Source organism: Cyprinodon variegatus, unplaced genomic scaffold, assembly GCF_000732505.1.
Source record: "Cyprinodon variegatus isolate N-32 unplaced genomic scaffold, C_variegatus-1.0 Scaffold618, whole genome shotgun sequence".
Taxonomy (NCBI): domain Eukaryota; kingdom Metazoa; phylum Chordata; class Actinopteri; order Cyprinodontiformes; family Cyprinodontidae; genus Cyprinodon; species Cyprinodon variegatus.
In genome coordinates, this window is record NW_015151071.1 from 247,422 (window position 1) to 253,994 (window position 6,573).

The 6,573-nt window shown below is 40.5% G+C and overlaps 1 protein-coding gene across 7 annotated transcripts in view; it reads right to left on the reverse strand.

Moving 5' to 3' along the window:
• Window positions 1-6,573, reverse strand: part of ralgps2 (Ral GEF with PH domain and SH3 binding motif 2) — a 145,419-nt gene that overhangs the window by 107,476 nt on the left and 31,370 nt on the right. For 6 of the 7 annotated variants that reach the window (XM_015392982.1, XM_015392988.1, XM_015392986.1 and 3 more), the window contains exon 2: window positions 706-818. The exons of the other annotated variant lie outside the window; for it this stretch is intronic. The gene's annotated coding sequence lies outside the window, so the exon portion shown is untranslated. The remainder of the gene's footprint in view (window positions 1-705; window positions 819-6,573) is intronic. 7 annotated transcript variants of the gene reach the window in all.

Sequence of the window (6,573 nt, forward strand, 5' to 3'; positions counted from 1 at the left end):
TTAAAAGTAATTGTTTTCAAGAAACCTTTTGCTATCCGATTATTAATTCAATCGAAAACCCTAAAAAATCTCATATCCTGTCCACTGAGTTGCTTTTTAACACCAGATTAAATCTATGTGACTGAAACATGTGGAATTCATTCAATGTAAAGCTTGAAAAATATAATAATAATAAATTATTATTATTATATTTTTTTTGTTTTGTTTTGTTTTAGAAGGTAGGCTGAAAATAAAGTATATAAAAGGTTTAAATTATCTAAATAGAAAGTGAAACTTATGGTTTTAGATTTGGCAAAGCGGCTATTATCAGCAATAAGCTGCATATTATCAGCAATAAAAACCTACTAGGACGTAGAGGAGGAACAGTCTGAAGCCATTTAATGGGACTGATAACAGCTAAAAACAGCCATTTAATAAATGATTACATCCGAAGCGGGTGGAAAAAAACATTAAGAAAAATATTTATAACTTATAATTCAGGAATATTTTGTGAATTTGTTGAAACTGAAACCACAAAGCCACAAAAAAAGGACCCCAAAAGTAAAAGGAAAGTAAGGACTCTAAGAGTTGTTTTAATCAGTATTTATATAAACTAACAAATGCATCTTTTACTGCAGCATTAAAACAGACTCCAACATCACCTTAAAGGCAGAAACACACAGATACTAAAAGCATCTCCATGAAAAAAGAACAGGCCATACTGACCAGATATGTGTCAGATGCGCATATTTGCCAGAGGGAAAGTTGCTTGTTGGGCTGTATTCTCTGCTTTCCCTCTCTATAGGGTCCAGTCCTCCTTTCAGCTCTGCTTCTGCAGCCTGTTTGAAAATAAAGACACCAAAGATAGAAGCTGAAGGCGGAAAACAGAGAAGCAGGATGGTTTTATGAGAAAACAAAAAGGAGCATGCTGCAGCAGCAGACAGGCCAAAAAATGCCTGATAACTTATCCAATCTTTGCACACGAGCCTGGTCACTTTAAGTCAGAGTGCATACATCCGTCAGCCATCACACCATGACTACTGACAGGTGAAGTGAAAAGCATGCTGCAGTGGCACTCACACTGGGATGCATTACGCATTAGGTCATCTTCTGTCTCTGGCTTTGATGAGAAAAGTAAAAACTAGGGTAAGTTTCCAGTAGGAGTTAGTCAAACACTGAGGTTTCTGTTCACATATTTTATTAACTACATTCCATCTTTCATCCTGTGCGTTTTTTCTCCCTACATGGCCAAAAGCTGTCAGCAGGTGGCTCCCTACTCTGAGGGATAACAGCTCAGCCTGCCAGCAGACTGAAGCTGGCCTTTAGACTTCATACAGAGTCTCAGATCTCCTTTTCATCCCCATCAACAGGAGATCAGAAGCAGATCAAACACAGGATCAACATTTATAATAATCAAAGTCAGCTTCCAAGCTTTGTTGGCCAAAACAAGCTTATTGCTGATATTCATTTACTAAATTCTGATTTCAACTTGGGTAAAAAATGTGAGAAAATGCTGCTAAAAAAGATTTATAACATCAGGTCTGTCATTGTGACAACGTTTCTGCCTGCAGCAGAATAAAACCTCCAGCTGACAGCAGGTTTCTGCTTGTCAGCCGTCATTCATAGAGGTAAAGCTGCTCCTCAGCTTCTCAAAGGGACAATTCAGGTTTCTGAAAGTAGACAGAGCAGCTGTCAGTGACCAGATATGGACAAATATCATAAGATGGAGTGAATAAAGAGGCTTTAGAACAGAAACAGGAGGCGTCATAAAACAGACTTCATGTAAAACGCGTCTGGCAGAAAAATAGACCGATTCTGACTCTAATAACTTTTGTGCTCCCAAAAAAAGGATCACAAACTTCCAGGCAATGATAAGCAGCCCTCACTGCTGATATAAAGCTCCCTCCCTCGTCTAGCATCAACACACCTGCCAGGAGTGTTTTCCCTTTGATGACATAATTCCTCAAGGCTGAGTCTTTGGCTTCCTGAGGTTCAAAGTCCGTGGAATGTCAGATGCTGAAGCATGCAGAGATAAGGAATTGGTTTGTATTTGGGAAGCTGCCAAATGCCGACATGAGCTATGAATGTTTTAGCATAATAATCATGTTAAATAAGGCAAGTTGGGAACTAGAAGAGGCAGAAAATACCAGAGGAAGATCCACAGAATAAGGAGAAATTCAAGTTAGGGCTTGTAGGAAGGAGATGTGTCATTAAGCGGAAAGTGACTCATTGCAGGTGCCCTGAATGAGCCGTTTCTCCCTCTATTCATATTCTAAGACATCACAAGAACATAAACTGCACTTCACACGCTAAAATACAGGCCCTGCTGCTGAGAGGCACACTTAGCTGGCCTTTCTTTTTTTCTATATACACCCAGGATGCTTGTGCTAGCATATTTGTGCATGCAACACACTCCAGGTACTGCGACAACCTCTCTGAAGGCTCAGAAAGCAGGTCTTCTCCGCCTCCATTTAATAAACCCTCTTCCTCTGTCCTTCTATTCACCTCAACCTTCCTTTATAGCAAACTAAAAGTCTGCTAAAGTAGCTGAAGTTAGAATGCAATTTACGCCATTATAACCTTCTACCTAAATGTGAGCTTGGACCTCATGACGATCTAATTATAGTGATTGTTAATATGTCTAAAATTGATTTTCAAAGGGCAGCAAATAGTCAGAAAAGAGACGCCGAGTGAAATGGAGGCTGTAGCTTATCAACATAACCAACCAGCACCTCATCCAGGGTTATAAAAGCTCTCTGTGGTCAGAACAACTAGTGCATCAACACTGGGGAGAAAACTTTAAAATGATCAAAGTTATAATCCTGATTCCCGTTAGAAAACCATAAAGATATTTAGTGGAGACTCCCAGCTCAGGATGCACACAGAATGCGTGGAGAGAGGTTTCAACCACTCAAAGAAACAAAAGACAATTTTGGAGGTTATAAAACACTCAGAAGAAGAAAGAGGATATAAGACATCAGGAAAAATGGGATGCTAATTAGTGGAAAGTCAATATCAACACATACAGCTGTCAGCAGTCTTTTCCATGTTGACAGAGGATAGAAAGCAGGGTAAGGTAGAAAGCAGGGCAACTTAGAAAGCAGGGTGACGTAGAAAGCAGGGTGACGTAGAAAGCAGGGTGACTTAGAAAGCAGGGTAACGTAGTAAGCAGGGTAAAGTTCTACTGGATTCACTTTGTTTTAGTCTTTTTCCTGCTTCACAAAGGTAGGCAGCAGCTTGACAAAGCCATGATGGTGATTATTCTACATCCAAGTAGTATGCAGTTCTTCATATATACACACACATCCATTTCAAACAGATGGTATCTATATCGGCCAATAGTGCACAGCCAGGTATCGGGTATTGCTATCGGGGCCAAAAAATAACGACTGCTGCGATGTGACAATGTCAACATCTTGCACCATGTGTCCCTTTTAGGGGATGAGGAGGAGAACAAAACACTTCTTTATTTTTATTCATATTGTTTAGCGCTAGAACCCTGGCAGCTCTAGGGATTCAATCACAATGAGAAACTAGCAGCACTTTGATCTATTCTTCCTGAAAAAAGGACAATTAACACTCTTGAAAATCAGCAAAAAAAAACATTATGAACCCAAGGAACTTATGTCAGCAAAATGTATCTGGAAGGAGAATACAGCCGCCTGCTGGCAGGGTCTGAACGTAACCACCGCCAAATACGACTAATTGTTTCATTGGGCGAGTTAATGCCAGAACGCCATGCGCCAGAAGGAGAGGAAATGTTTAGACTACAGTTCATCTTTTCTTTTAGTAAGTCTCCCCTCTGTCCATTTAACACTTTTATTTTTGGAAAATATAAAAAAATAAATATTGCCTATTTTTTAATGGCAATAATCATGGCGAATTTTTGCACTTTTATGAATGAAATTTTATGAATTTCTGAGTAACAACTTTATTTAATAAAACCACATTAACATTTACTTCAACTTTGTTTGCATTCAACATAATGCATTAGTGAAATAAGTTCCATTATAATATTTTAGAGCAAATTATTTTCTTTTTACTACAGTGTATGCTAACAAAAACTCCTGTGAGGACAGCGCAGGTCCTGGATTACACTGCCCAGTTACTAGCATAACACACAATAAAAATGTATTTTTTGTGAATTCATTTTCAGTCATTAATTGCCTCCAGCTGCTAAAGCTAAATTAATGTTGCTTCTTGTTTTCTTCCACTTATTATTTCTTTTCTTGGTTACTTTCTTTTCCCACTCGCTGTTTAAATAGTATGGTTGGTTTTCTATTTCGATAGAAAAGAAAAAGGAAAGATCTACCTTTTTCTTTGCTTATTTTATCCTCCTGCTAACAACATGTCTTCACATACAGGTAAACGGTGCAAGCGTGTCGCCTTTTGGCTTCCAGAATCAAAGATGGCGAAGCATCATGGTGTCTCACATTACTTATAAACAGCTCATTGTAAACTATAGGAAAGCTTTTATTCTTTTTTATGATGGTTATTAAAACTGTTGCAGAATATGTTTATGAAAGCAAGACTTTGTTTTTGCTCTTTATGTCAAGCTTTCTGTCTCTTAAATATAAATTTTGCACATTGAAGGGTGCCTTTAACTGAAGGAGTGTGCATTACTGGCGTCTCTCAGTGGATAAAGTCAGTTTGATGAGATTGTGGCAAACAAATAACATGTGATCCATAAACAGGCAAAGTTCTGCAAAATGAAGACCACCTGAGGCTTAAAATGTTTTAGAAACTTTCCATTCAGCTTCATGTTTGGAACCAACTGTTGTTTACTGTCAATTGTTTCTGATGCAAAGCTTTCAAAGTCATTTTCATCATTTATTAATCCGTGGTAGCCATAATACAACCGTCACACTGCTTCCCAGATGGCCCGGCAGAGTCAGGCATTCAGACCCAGACGCTTATCTGAAGCATGCACCAATATCACACCCAGAAACCTTCATGTTTCCTGCCTGAAGCTCCTAATGTGTCCGAGGAACTCGCTCTCAGATCCTCCATTCAGGACTGTGTGATGCTGAACAAATCTTGAGCCGTCAGGGCTCCACTGAAGCCATCTGATATGTTTAGCATTCAGGATGTGACAGCCCTGCCAGTCGCAGTCTGCGGCGCCGCGTTTCACACCTACCAGCCCGTCTGGATCTGTGCCCGCTCTGAGAGAGGGAACACTAAAAACGCCCATGCTCGCAGATATGAGCAGTCAGCTAAAGCCTGCGTGTTTCTGTTTTCTATGCCCTCTCCTGGTTCTCTGTGCTGTTTGGGACACGTTTAAGGTTTAAGCATTGCCTGGATGAAAGGAGGAAGAGCAAAAAAAAAAAAAACAGCTGCAAAATGCAGCAAAGTCAGAGACTCAAAGTGGGTCAGTGTGCTGAGCTGAGCAGAGAAGGATGTGACAGCCCATTAAGCTGTGCTCCCATCTTCTTCTCTTTAGAGAGCACGGATTCAAAGAGCGCCGAAGGGTCAAAGTCAGAGCTTTTCTTTTTATGGCAGCAGGGTTCAGGGTTTTAAACATTACGCTGCTTTTCAGCAACAATAACAAGCCTTTTTTCATTAAAATTTGGGTAAAGCCCCTCATGACGCCTGCTGACCACCAGAGGGCCGAGTCAGCGGTTCGTCCAGCTCTAACTGGATACGTGGATCCTCATTAAGCTGCTCGGCGAGGGAAACAATATCGACCCGGAACCACGAGGGGCCGGGCTGATCACACATGTTCACTAATGAAGCGAGCGTCACAGCAGCTCGATACGCCGTGCTTCCACTCAGCAGGTCAGCCATTCGAGCAGAGCTTGGTGGCTCAGCCTGTGGACTGACTGGTATGTGTGTGTGAGACTGTCTGTTGATCATAGCTGACAGCGCCTTCACATCATCACTTAACATGCCGCCGATGTTCTGGCCCCTCTGAAGGTCAACCAGAAAACAGAAGCAGCTCTACGCGTCTTTACACTCACAGGACAACAGAAGTCGATAAAATGTGTCACGGCAGCAGAACCGGCAGGTAAACTGTTCTGGCTCCAATAAAACATCTTCAACGTACGTCTTCTCTCGCCGTGTTTTAATAAAAGATGCAACTTCTAGCATCACCTGGTTTATTATGAAACTATACGACATATTTTATAAACATAATTATTCTGTGAAAAGATAGGAGTTAAACAGTTTTTAAATATTGACCTTGGTCTAATGAGTAGTGAGGTGCATCATTTGCTCTTCCTGCCTGGCAACCAGGACACCAGCATAGAAGGAGGGCAGACAGTAAAATGAAAGCTATTAAATCAATAGGAACATGGAAAAAAAAAAAAAGCATAATTTCCTTCATTTCAACAAGCAAATCCAAATCATACAATGTTGCTTATGCCGAAGGGTGAAGTGAGCATGTAAACACAAGCACCTTTAATTTAGTCAAGCATTTATCCTAAATTTGCACAGATGTAGAAACAATATTTCCTAATTAGTGAAGGGGGGGTCTGGCTGCAGACCTGCACTGTCAGGACCCTTTGTTGCAGACCTGCACGATGCGGTCCCCTGCACCATCAGGACTGGAGGTTTAATCCCGACGTTTTAATCAAAGCCTTCAGTAATATATTAAAA